The 13,906-nt window shown below is 38.3% G+C and overlaps 1 protein-coding gene across 2 annotated transcripts in view; it reads left to right on the plus strand.

The window, feature by feature from the left end:
* Positions 1–13,906, plus strand: part of Arsb (arylsulfatase B) — a 149,827-nt gene that overhangs the window by 57,740 nt on the left and 78,181 nt on the right. The gene's annotated exons all lie outside the window — the stretch shown is intronic.

The raw sequence follows: 13,906 nt of genomic DNA on the forward strand, positions 1-13,906 counted from the left end.
CTTATTTTTTGCTCCAGTTTCCTCAGATATGTATATAGCTTTTAGGAAATGACAAATGATACTACTTTATAGGAAAATGATAAATCTCAAGGAAAATGCTTGGCAATAGAATAACTTTTTCTACAGAACATATTTTTTTAAGTTCTCTTATCTTTTTTTGATAGTTAAAATAAAAATGACTTTGGGGATAGGAAGGAAACAGTCTTGGGCCATTAGCTCAGTGACCTCTTGTTCTATCTGCATATTCCCAGAAGACAGGCAAGTTTTGCATTTCACCATATTAACCTGGAAAATTGGTTCCATCTGTCTTGGGCTCTAGAAAGTTTGTCTGTCTGCCCAAGACCAGTTTTCTTTGCTCTAGAGTGAACCAAGCTGGGAGGATCTGTGAGACTTTGTCCATGTATGTCTTTTTGCTCTAGTGAGAGCATCACCATGTAGCTTGGCCTGTTACCTGCCTGAGCACTTGCTTGGGATGAAGGCACAGTCCTACGTTAATATAGATGTCAGAGGTTCCTTTGGATTTTATGTTAGGCCTCAGCACTTGATATACTCACCCAAAACTTCAGTAGTTTCAGTGAGTCACTGTAGAGAGTCACTTGGTAGTAGAAGCTAATTTCAGAGTGTAAATAAACCACAAACATATTTTGTAGGGCTATACAGGTAAGCATGCATTATATCAAGTGATGTCAGATTCCATTTTATCTTTTTATCATTTGCTCCTTTGCTTTCTTTTCTGTGTCAGTGTAAGCCTACCTTACCTTCTAATTATTGCTTAGGATATCTTTTAATACATAAAGTTAGCTTGCCATAGACTGACTTAGGCAAAGTGTTTGGTTTATTGTAGAGTTCAGTGTAAAGTTCAGAAACATCCTAATGTGATGACAGGTGAAGCTAGCAAAACAAACCACTGAAGATTTAGAAACGGAGTATGCCCACTGAAGAGTGTCCATTTTCACTCCCAAGTAATGATACAGGTACTTGGTCAAGTGGTTAACAGATAATACAAGGAGGAATCTAGGAAATAACTAGGAAACAGAAACCTAACTAATGCTATTCTGATGGTGAAGACTAGGTTTATTTAACAAAAGGGAAAGTGTCAGAATTGAATTAGACACACTCCCCTTCCCCCCCCAAAAAACCTCAATTCCCCCCACCCGCTGCATACACACACACATGAAAACCCAACAAAGAGGAATAAGAGCAAGGCCCAAAATGGAATAGTCCATAGTCCATTACTTGGCAAATTTACTAGAAACTTAACAGAAGTACTTAATATCTACAAGAAGAGTTCGTGAAATATAATGAACAATAAGATAATGGGGCACATTTGGTGCTAGTATGTGGCACAAAGTATTTGTGGACTACTCTTTCAACAAGGAATGGCATCAGAAAGGCTTGGCAGAGGCACCAAGGACTTGTTTTATTCTCTTATGAAATGTACTCATTTTTTGATTTTTGTCCTTCATTGTAAATTTAAAATAACAATACTTCGCAATTGGTTAATGGTCAGATTAGAATTTTTTATGTAACAAACTATATTCCATTTATAATTATGTCAGTTTTTGAAAGGATCCTTCATATCTGTTCACTGATTTTACTTAAAAATTATTTTAATGAAAGGATTCTGATATAAAAATTAGCATGAGCAATAGAAAAATTACCAAAAGTTTTATGAAGAGAAATACATTAATTGTATACTATCCTATTTCCTAAGGTTAGTTAACCTTGTGGTGATTTTTTTTCTGATATTAAAGTTTCTTTAAAAACATGAATTTGGGGTTTCCCTCATTTGTAATAATTAGTACACATCTAGGACTCTCCTAGCAGAGGATTTTCCTCATTTGTAATAATTAAGTACACATCTAGGACTCTCCTAGCAGAGGATTATAATAGCACAAAACCTAGATTCATAAGGTCATATAGGATGACACTAAATGAAGGAATCTCTAGGATATGGAAACAAGAGCTTTATTGTGTGTGATTGTTGTTCTTGATGTATTATGTTATTTCTCTTCTCTTTTGTTGCCCTTTGGTTAATCTCATATTGTTACTATATCTGACTGTGTTACCTGGTATATTGTATATATGTTTGATTATTTGAAATAGGAAAGGGAAGGGGGAAAACAAGATAATTGGGAGGGGATGGAGGGAGAGAAATGGGGGAAAAAAACTTGAGAAGGGGTATGAATGTGTGAGAAGTAATGCACCTACTATCTGGCGAATGTAACTATGATCCCTCTATATATTATAATAAAAAAAATAAAAAACCATAAATTTTGGGTCAGGACGATGTAACTCAGCGATAGAGTAGTTGCTCACTTACTTGTGACCTGCAGTGTTTGGGAGTCTGGGAGGGGGAGCCATGGAAAACATGGGTTTTAACAGTAACAATCATTTTTAGAAACCACGAGATTTGAATGACTATATCCTAGCAAAGAAAGGTGTTGTTTTGCTAAAATCTTATGTGATACTTTGACATAAATATTCATAGTGTTAGAGAACAATTGGTGGATCTGAACTAGCTCCAAACATACATATTTGTCTATACCAAAATGTGAATCAAGTGGCCCTAATTTACTTTTGCAAGAATTACTAATAGGGGGCCGGGAGTTTGGTCTAGTGGTAAAGTGCTTGCCTGGCATGCACAAAGACCCAGGTTCAATTCTTCGGAACCACATACATAGAAAAAAGCCAGAAATGGTGCTATGGCTCAAGTGGTAGAGTATTAACCTTGAGAAAACCCAAGGACAGTGCTCAGGCCCTCAGCCCAAGCCCAGGACTAGGAAAAAAAAAAAGAAAAGAAAAGAAAAAGAATTACTAATAGGAATCATGCATTTGTTTTGGATCACTATATGGGAAACCTGAGACCCGTGTGAGATAAATAGGTTCCATAACAGAATAGAAAAAATACTGAACACACCCAAAACAGCTTACTAATCTGTGACTCAGTCTTCTTGTACAATTCACCAGGAATTAGAATTGCATTTTAAAATGTACTCCCATCACAGTGTTCGATAAATTGTCTCTTCTTCCTAAAGCCTTAAATATTCTTTCAGCAAAGTTACATTAAAAATAATTTCTGGGGCCGGGATCATGGTGGTAGCATGCTTGCCTATCATGCATGAGTCCTAGGTTCAATTCCACAATATCACATACACAGAAAGAACCAGAAGTGGTGCTGTGGCTCAAGTGGCAGAGCACTAACCTGGCGCAAATGGTATCCAAGGAAAGTGCCCAGGCCCTGAGTTCAAGCCCCAGGATGGGCAAAAAGAAAAAAAAATTCTGATGATACAAAACAGAAATGGATAGTATTACAAGTTGGTTCCATAAAGACAAAGCTTGAGTCACATATTTGGAGCTATTACAAGCTCAAAATGCCCCTTCTGATTGGCAGTGTGTCTCGGGGTTGTTAGGCGAAGTGAAATGCTGCTGTTGCTGCAGGAACTGCCATGAATGCTATGTTTCCAATCCCACCTGCCTTGTTGATAAACCTGAAGCCATCAAGGCAAATACATTTATTTGCCCTTCCCTGAAATGCACTGTCTCTTTTTACCTCCTGCAGATAAAATGACAGAGATCCTTTTCCTGCTAGCCAGAAACAGAGATGAAAACCAGGTGCAAGAGATAGCTTTTAAAATGTGGTTTTAATTTGCTTTGAGTTTCATAAAGAGGGCTGAGCCACAGAGAAGCTGCATGCCTCACCAGACCAACTCCGTAACCTCCCTTTCCTCCTGGCAACCCCCTCAGTGCAGTGAGGCTATATCACTCTTAGTGTCACAAACACCTTACTCCAGGGGGAGCTGCCTGGGAGCTGGTAAGGCAGCCAAATAAAATCACCCTCGTGTGCTTTTGCTGGTGGTGACCAGTCTCTGCGGAATTGGTTGGATTATAAGTAGCGAGAATCCGGTGACATTACAAGTGTGACTTTGGAATTGATGGAAGCCTATGTTGATTACTTGGTATTTAAAAAGCATATTATTAAGTAATTGTACAAAAAGGTTACAATTCAGGTTATAAGTCAGGTTATGAGTACAAGCATTGTTTTTTGCCACTCCTGGGGCTTGAACTCAGGGCCTGGGCACTGTCCCTGAGCTTCTTTTGCTCATGGCTAGTACTATACTATTTGAGCCACAGTGCCACTTCTGTTTATCTTATTTATCTTCATGTATGCTAGGCAAACACTCTACCACAAAGCCACATGCCCAGCCCCAAGCTTTTTTTTTTTTTAAAGTACCAGTCCTCAGGGCCTGGATGCTGTCCTTGAGTTTTTGGATTAAATAATAGTGTTTTCCCACTTGAAACCCAGCTCCCCTTCCAGCTTTTTGGTAAGGTCCATGTTGGATTTGAGCCATGTTCCTCATATCTGAGCTAGGATTACAGCAGTGAACCACCAATATCTAGTATACAATTCATCTTAATTAGAGACACCCCTTTCAGATTCTCCACCATTTCCCCTCTTCTATCCCGCAAGTTACATAATCCAGGTTTTTTTTTAATAATGTACATTGGCTATAATGACTGCATTTATTCATCCTTTCTGTCTCCATTCATCTATCCCTCCCATTCCCCTCCTCCCCCAATACATTTCTGCTTCCTGGTATTTATTTTACCATTTTCTTTTAAATTATTATTGCTGTTGCAGTCAAATATTACAGTAGACTGAAATCTGGATAGTTTCAAGAGAGTGGTGTAATTGTGGCTTTGCCTCTGACAGTTGTATGACCTTTTTCCTGTCATTCCATCTTGCCTCATCATCTTCATGGTGATCTCTTAGACACTTTGTCAATCTGTGGACCAACTGTGAGAATTCTAAGCTCCACTCACAAAAGGCTGTCATTGTGTGAGTGGACATTCCCTTTTTCCTGCGGGCAGGGGATCTCCAGAGCAGGATCACAGTCTTCTATACATCCCTCTCCCCATTGCTAGGTCAGGGATTCTATCATGTAGCCAGGATGAGTGCTAGACTCAGAAGCTCATTGTTATAAACCCTTTTGCTCTGCCACACCTTTTCATCCTGGCAGTTTTGATTCTCAGAACTGTTTTATAATTAAATCCTCACAATTTTTAAAAAGAGGCTGCTGTTTTCTTTTTGTGTGACTTGCCTGAATATTCTGCATTGATTTAGTACCCATTTCAGTTTTGCTTTTCATATTTTTTCAATATTGGGTCATAGATTGAGGGCCATGGTCCTGCTAAGCAGTGGCTTTACCACTTAAGCTATGCCTCTAGCCCTTTTTTGCTTTAGGTAGGGTTTTATCCTTTCCTGACCTCAGACTTGAGTCCTCTTACCTATGCCTCCTGCCATAGCTGAGTTGGCAGGCACATGCCAGCATGCCCAGCTTATTGAGATTGGGGTCTCACTACTTTTTTGCTCAACTGGTCTCAAACCACAGTTTTCCCAGTCTTCATCTCCCAAGTGTCTGGGATTACAGACATGAGCCACTGTTCTCAGCTTCTTGCTTTTCTTCCCCTCACTCTCACTGTTCAACCACAATTGACTAGTAATTCAGAAGATCCACCAAAATAGATACAGAACAAAAGTATTCTAGCTATTAAAATCTCTTTGGAGCAGTTGGTCCCAAAATATTGTTTCAGGAAGAGCCCTATCACCATCCCCAAGGAACTGGTGAGGAAGAAAATCCTCAGGCCTCCTCCTGAATCAGGATCTGTGCAATCCGCCAGCCTTCTAGATGGTTTTGAATGCTGCTCTGCGAGTGCTGTTTTATCAGAGGACTTTACATTTTCAGAGTTTTTGTTTGTATGGGTTCAGGTGTTTTTAAGTAACCAATGTCTGAACTTAGTGGTCTGGAAATAGGAAATATTATTTCTAAAAGAACTGTTTTCCAGCTTTTTGTCTCTTTTGTTCATTAGAACTTTCACCTTCTTTTCTGTACTTAGAAGATCTATTTCTATACTGTAATTTTAGACTTAAGGTCTGTTACCATGGAAGCTTGGTAAGCAATGATATGTCAGGGATCTATTATTGTGACATGATATAAAAAAGATGGAACAACATTAATAAAACATTTTATTTCCTCAAACATATTTGTTTGTTTTTTGGCTGTGGGCCTTGACCATTTGAGCCACAGCCACTTCCGGTTGTTCTGATGGTTAATTGAAGGTAAAAGTCTCACGTTCTTTAGTGCCTGAGCTGGCTTTGAACCATGATCCTCAGATCTCAGCCTCTTGAGTAGCTAGGATTACAGGCGTGAGCCACATACGTGAGCCATCTATTTGAGCCAGCTTCGAATAGATGGAATTGTTTCACCTTGCTCTTGTCAGAGCAAAGTTTCTAGTAAGTGGAGCACTCTCTGAAATAAAGGAATAGTATATGCTGGTATCAGAAATTAGACAATGAAGGAGTGGATAAAGACATCTGAGCCTAGCCAAAGAAACTTTGGCCCAGTGACAGGATGTAACTGAGAGTCCAAATCTCCCTCCTTCCAATGAAGTATTATTCCCATGAAACATCACTGCCCTTAGAGACTCCAGTGCACTAGATTGGTTGGATCTTTGTCAAGAGCTTGATCTGAGCGGTTTTTAAGTGATTTTTTTCAACATATAAAGCATTCACAGATTCTTTCAAGGGCAGCACAGAGCTTTATTTAACTCCCTCAAGCCCTCTCACCTCTGTCAAGTTGCAACAGGAAATTCAAGGTCTAGCCAGAGGCCCCCAAAGAGTTAAAACCTTAGCCTGCAGAGTAGGAGAAATTGATGTTGAAAACAGATGTGCCTCTGTGGACCTTAGGATTCATAAGTCAAGAAAAGCCAGCATATATGAATGCATGTAAAAAAAATCTTGGCTAGTGTTTTGAAAAATGAAATGTTGTCTCATCTGCAATTCCTCTTCAGGCCTCACTGGTTGGGTTCCCAGGAGACAGGTGGCCCTGACACTTGAGCCATTAACTCAGAAGGCCCTCTAATCCCTTGTTTTCATTGTTGGTGTTCCGGCCTAGCTGCCCGCATAGAGTCTGCCCATTTTCATTGGCTTTAAGGATTGTTATTGGAGTGGCTGACAGCTGTCTGCCAGGCTGTCTGCAACTGCCTTCCTGCGCTCTCCACCACCGCTCTGCTTCACAGCACTATTGTTCCTATTTGAGCCTTTTTCTCAAAATCTTTCCCAGCTGTATCCTATATGGTAAACCACTTAAATTAGCTCCAGATTGTTCTGTTTATTTTATGGTAGATAAGCGACAGAATACAGTCTCAGCACCAGGCCAAGAGGACCGTGGAGTTGGGGGATGGGTCAGGGGACACAAGGTCTTTTACAACACAAGGTAGAGTTCCCAGAGAAAACACTGAAAAGACACAAGTGTGATTCACTCACGGGTCCTGCCACAGAAACATGATCTGATGCACTGGCCAGGCAGTAACTTTATGAGCATCCTTTGAAAGGAAAGAAAATGAAGACCTTAGCAGGAAGCCACCTGACAGAAGCTAAATCTCCTTTATCAGAAATAGATACAAGTGCAATGTCCTGGGCTCGATCCCCAGTACCAAAAAAGAAAAAAAAAATACAGTTAAAAAAAAACAAACAACAAAAAAAACAAGACAAGTAGATAAAAGATATCTCAGGTTAGCTGCCCAGGTACCGTGCTTGATGTTCTGATTTCCATAGAAATCTAGCCCCTTTTAATATTGTCATTTGATATGGCAAGTCATAGTGACTGACTTACTTAAAACTGGCCCAGGCCTTCAATCTCCCTAAATGCTCAGCATTTGAAAATGCTTGCTTTCCTGCTGTAATTTAAAGCTAGAAATCTAAAGATGTTGAGTCACCAACAAAGCTATTTTCCACACAGCTGCAAGTGAAAACTCACAATGAACTTGGCCTCTTTGCTTAAGCTTGCCATCTGTGCAACTGCTTAATCATGGCCTCTGTCTACCCTGTGGGGCTGCCTTCTTACAGTGTGCTTCTCCATGCACAGCCTTTTTGAATGTTCAGCAAGAACCAAGAAAATGTTTCAAATACAATAAATACTGTCCTAATGAGTTTTAGGAATAAACACAAGTAAAATGTGAAAAATAAACTTTCAAGTATCTGCACTCATCTGATGCACACAAGTAATAGCAGCAGTGAGGTGTGTTACAATGATTATTGAGTTTTGTCTTTTGTAACTCAAGACTCCCTAGGAAAGATCTTTATTCATTCCAGCATGACCAGATCTCCCATCCCCACTGAGAACCAAGATCCTGGAAACCTTTTCTACCATGTTTAGAGATGGATAGAAGAAAAGAAAAAGACTAGTCAGAAGTGATAAGACAAAACTAAGTGCTAAACCAACTATGGAAGACCAATGACTTCATCAAGGCCTCTTGGCCTCTGGCAAAATATCCTTTTCTCCTCCATTCAGATCTAGAATGAGTTTGCCTGGCCTCCAGGTCATCTGTAGTTCTCCAGTTTCTGGCTCCCTTTTCCCTCTCCTGTTTAGCCTTTGATTGTGAACAGCCTTGTATTTTCCCATATCCCATAAATGTTTTGTTCCTGGGGAACAAGATCTATGTATAGAACCTATGCTGTGTGCCACCACAGTATTAACAACACTGTGGGCACCTACCAGAACTTTAATTAAGGCCTTCCAAAAAACTGTTTCCTTTTCAGGCTTACCTGATGTGCTTTTTGTGTTTATTCATAAAGACTTAAACAACAGACATCACAAATCCCATTCGTTGACCAGTTTTCATAAAAATCATCGTTCAACTTCCCTATGCTGGCTAAGAGGTAGTCAATCATGTATGGCTTTCTTATCACCAAAAACTCTGGAACATACAGAAAACAGCTACTCAAGGTTTCTTTAAAGCAATAAAGGGTTAAAACAAGTAAGAGATGCAATCAGAGCCTTATTAATTGCTTGTAATATATTTTGTGAGGTTTGTTGTTTCTCCCTCTATCATTCTGACTGAGAAAGATGGAATTATGAAAATATGTAGCAGGCATTGTCAGGAAAATATCTTGGATAAATCTATTCTTACTAGTGGTCAAGGAAGTGATCCCTTGCTAGGAAACATCCAGTAATTCCATTTTATTTGTTTATATTTCTTTTACTTTTCTCTCCTGTCCCTATGCTAACAAGCCCTGGTTGAGAATTTGCATTGCTATTGTGGAGTTTGGAGGACCTAAGACCCAAAAGAAGATTCATTTTTGGCCAGAACACGAGCAAAACCTCGTTTCTCTTTTCTTTTGTTGCCTATTCTCCAAGGCAGCTTCCATAATGCAGAAGTACATTACAGAACAGGGGACTAGATTATCTTGAAAGGAAGCTGTCCCACTGACACCATAAAGAAACCTTGTAAAGGGGACCCTGGGAGGAAAGAATGTGAAGGAATCTAAGCATAGGAAAGAACTGGAGAAGAACATTTCTACTTCTGTGTATGAGCCAAATAAGCTGGGGCATGGCAGTGCATGACTGTCATCCTAGCTATGTAGGAGGTGTTACTAGGAGAATTGTAGTTAAGGCTGACATAGTGCAAAGGCATAAATATAAGACTCTATTAAAAAAATAACTGAAGCTACAAGGGCTAGGAGGGTGGTTCAAGTAATAGAGCACGTGTCTCATAGTTAACTCTAAATTGTTCTGATTTTGTGATAATGCAGATAGACTGTAAAGCTACACAAAGATTCAGATAGCTCTTTAAATCTAACATTAGCCCACTTCCTCTATCAGGGTCAACAAAGAAAGTATACAATAACTTTAGGATTTTTTTCTGATTTAGTAGCAAAGGTTTGAAAGCTAGATTGACATTTGTACCACTCTGAGACAAAATTATGTCTGAATCTAACTGGACTGAATTTATGCACAGACAAACGTATAGCAACATCCTCAAGAGGATTTTAACAAGACTGGGAACATATTATCCTAGAACATAGTATTCAAAATGTCCAGGATAAAATAAAAATTAGTCTTTCTATAAAGCATCACTTCTCAAGGAAAAGGAAAAGTATATGAACAACTTTAAGGTGAATCAAATACTGTAGTTGTCAAATGAAAACTTCAATGCAGCCATCATAACCATTTCCTCTGAGATCAAGTGGAACACTCTTGAAATGAATGAAGAAATAGAAATTCTCAACAGAATATAGCATCTACAACCAAATGAGCAATTTGGATGACTATATGAATGAAATCAAATGGAAAATTCAAAACAGTATCTGAAAGTTAAAATGTACTCTAAGAGCTCAGCAGTTGCATAAATATGTTAATGAAAAGAGTCAGTGAGGGGCCGGGAGTTTGGCCTAGTGGTTAAAGTGCTTGCCTAGCATGCATGAAGACCCAGGTTCGATTCCTCGATACCACATACAGAAAAAAAAAAAAAAAAGCCAGAAGTGGTGCTGAGGCTCAGGTGGTAGAGCTCTAGCCGTGAGAAAGTCCAAGGACAGTGCTCAGGCCCTGAGCTCAAGCCCTGGACTGGCAAAAAAAAAGAAAGAAAAGTGTCAGTGAATTTCAAGATACAACTGAAAATTACACAACCAGAAAGACAGAGAACAGAATTTTTTTAAATAGTCAATAGGGACCTATAGAGTAATATTAATAGGCCTAGCACTAACATCATTACCAATCCTACAAATAAAGATTAGTGCAGAAAAATGCTATAAATTTGGTTAAAGACTTGTATAAATTGTGAAATACAAATAGATAAACTCAAAGGAAGCTAGGCCAACTTCGTAATCAAATTGCTGAAGACCAAAAATAAAGAAAACATTTTTAAGGCAAGAATTCTATTTGAAGGGATTTAACAAGAAGAGTGGAAACATGCACGTACAAAAAGCCTATACCCACCCGTTCATAAAAACTTTATTGATAAGTGGTAAATACAAAAATCATATCTCCTTCAACTAGTAAAAAGATGAACATAATACTACCCTACCCCTGGGTACTATCTAGTAAAATGGAAGGATACATAGAATGTAATGCCTTACAATAAGAGAAAGAAGCTATTCTAAGAATATTATACATTATATATCTTTTTAAATATGTCATTTTGGAGAAGGTAAAACTTTAAAGATAGAGAAAATATCAGCGATTGCTAGAGATGGAGACAGTGTGTTGTTTGACTATGAAAAGGCAGTAGTGGGAGCAATGCTAGTTCAAGGAATGTTCTGTCATCTATATCCTGGCTGATTGTGAACTTAAACTTCAAAGAAGTACACACAAAAACAGTGCATTTTATTGCATGTAAGCTTACAAGTAAAGAGGAGTAACCAACACAACATTTCACATTTGATAGAGTTACATACTTTTTATGGCTACATGAAGTATGGAAAAGATTTGTGTTAATCTTATCTATTTTGAAGTCATTTTCCATTTGATTCTATAAACTTGTAGGAAGCCAAAGACGGAATAAACAATGAGACAATTCCTTTGGATACATACAGAAAACCTTCCTGAAAGGAATTTTATATTTCACATGCCAGGCAGATGTTTTGGTGGGTTAGATTACCATAGAGGTCTCAATGAAAAATTGAGGTATCAAAGGAAGGGTCTGTAAGAGAAAGAGAAGACAGAGTGACTCTAGGAAAGATCTATTTTAAAAAAAGAAGTCAAATCCAAGTGATGACTGGTGAAAACAAGAACAAAGAATCTGCCATGTCTTAGAAGCTCTTGTTTTTGATAATTAGGGCGGTATTGAGACTGCCTGTCTAGAGGAATCATATCTGCTGCACTGAGATAGATGCTTGCCTGTGTTTTGGCTAGGGCAGCCTTGGATTACCTCTGTGCAGTAGTCTGTGTGTGTGTTCTTGTGACACCAGGAAGAGTTTTCCTAGAGGTGGGATTTCTTTTTTTTATCCTTCCTTCCCCTTTTTTGTGCTGGTCCTGGGTCTTGAACTGTAAGCACTAAGCACTCTCCCCGAGCTTCTGTGTTCAAGGCTGGCACTCTACCACTTCCAGTTTTGGGGTACTTAATTAGAGATAAGGATCTCACAGACTTTTCTACCTGAGCTAGGTCTGAACTACCTCCTCAGCCTCCTGAGTAGCTAGGTTTATAGGTATGAACACTGTCTTCAGTCAGTGTGCCGTTTCTTTTCTTTTCATCCTGTCTCTCCTCTAAAGGGCAAAATGTGCAGAGGCTAGGTATTTAATTTCAGAGGGAGCATACCAGCTGACCATAACTGCATTCTTATAAATGTTACATCATCACTCTCCTTCCTCTTATGCCATTATGAGCTTTATTAGTTTTTATAAACGAAGATTGTTATAAAAGAATCTTAATTTTTTTTAACCTATCCCACGACGTAGTTTTTTTTCTTTTTCTTTTTGTGGGTCATGGGGTTTGAACTAGGCCTCAACACTAAGGCCTAGTTCAAGGCTCAAGGCTACTGCCCTATTCTTGAGCCAAGCCCCACTTCCTGTTTTCTAGAGGTTAATTAGAGATAAGAGTCTCAGGATTGGCTCTGAACCTTGATTCTCAGATCTCAGCCTCCTGAGTAGCTAGGATTACAGGTGTGAGTCACTGCATCCAGATAAGTTTTTTTTTTTAACCTATCCCACGACATAAAATATTTTCTTAAGCCTTCCTGTTAAAGTTTTATGGCTTTACTTTGTATTTATTTTGGTATTCTTTGACCTATCCTCTTCTTGTCATATATTTTTATTGAGATACAATTTATTTTATTGTTTATTTGCATGCCATTCACTACTGTTTAGTGTATTCATCAAGTTGTGTAGAGTTTAGCCCCTCTGTTGGGACTTAGTGCTATATCTCTTGGGGTTTTTATTTTTACCTTCCTGGTGGCTAATGGCACTGAACATCTTCTCACTGTCTTTTGACCATTTGTATATCTTATTTAGAAATTATCTGTTCATATCCTTTGTCCATATTTTAGTTGCATTTTTGTCTTTTTGTTACTGAATTATATAGTATGACTCATCTTTATATTTTATGTATGTTGCCAAGTAGGAGTTGGCCAAATAATAAATGCCCCATAATAAGCCATTATTCCAGCATTATTTGCTGTGAAAAAACTTATTCTCTGTGGGTTTGTTGACACTTCTATTAAAAGTTAAATAGCTATTTAAAAGTAGTTTGTTGCTCTGTGGATGAAGAAAATGTGGAGTGAAACAAGCTAAACTTAAAAAGCCAAACATTTTGTTTTCATTCATAGGTACAATCTAGACCTAAAACAATAATAAAGAGAACTTTTTCCCTAAAGAAAGGAAAAGATTTTGGAGGATGAAGTAGAATCTGTCTGTCTGTCTATCTATCTATCTATCTATCTATCTGTCTGTCTGTCTGTCTGTCTGTCTGTCTGTCTATCTATCTACCTATCTATCTGATGTTAGTATAATGAAACCCACCAAATACTGCTTGAAAATGTGGGAGAAGAAGGAGATTTGCTTAAGAAATATAATTGAGAGGGTGAACTTGCTCAAATTATGACCACAAAACCCCTTTATTCTACTAATGTGGTTATTTTAAACTTCATCACAGTTACATGATGTCTTGATTACTGTAGTTCTATAATATTTCTTGAAATTGGGAAGTGTAATTTTTCCAGTTTTATTCTTTGATTTGAAAATTTGTGCCATCTTGGATGAACCTTGCTTGGTCATCATGATTGTGGTGTTTAATGTGATCCCCACACAAACCCCACCTCCACAAGATGTTTATGTCTAAACCTAGAACCTGTAAATGTGCTGTCTTAAACCAGAAACATTTGCTTTGATTTGATTGTTGATCTTGTGTTTTGGTTTGGTTTTTTAACCTGGTTCATGACTGTTAGTGTCCCTTCATCTCCTGCTTTGTTTAGCCACTTTTCCATTTGGAATTCTTTCACCAAACTGCTTCCTGTTTGAGAGTATAAAGTTAATTTTGTACATACCATTGAGTGTTTCCTTCTCTGATTGTTCTTCAGAGAAAATGGAGCTGGTCAATGTTCTGATAATATTTGTCAGCCTCTTCCAACATT

The sequence above is a fragment of the Megascapheus bottae genome, chromosome 4 (genome assembly GCF_031878675.1).
Source record: "Megascapheus bottae isolate mThoBot1 chromosome 4, mThoBot2.hap1, whole genome shotgun sequence".
In the NCBI taxonomy this organism is placed as follows: domain Eukaryota; kingdom Metazoa; phylum Chordata; class Mammalia; order Rodentia; family Geomyidae; genus Megascapheus; species Megascapheus bottae.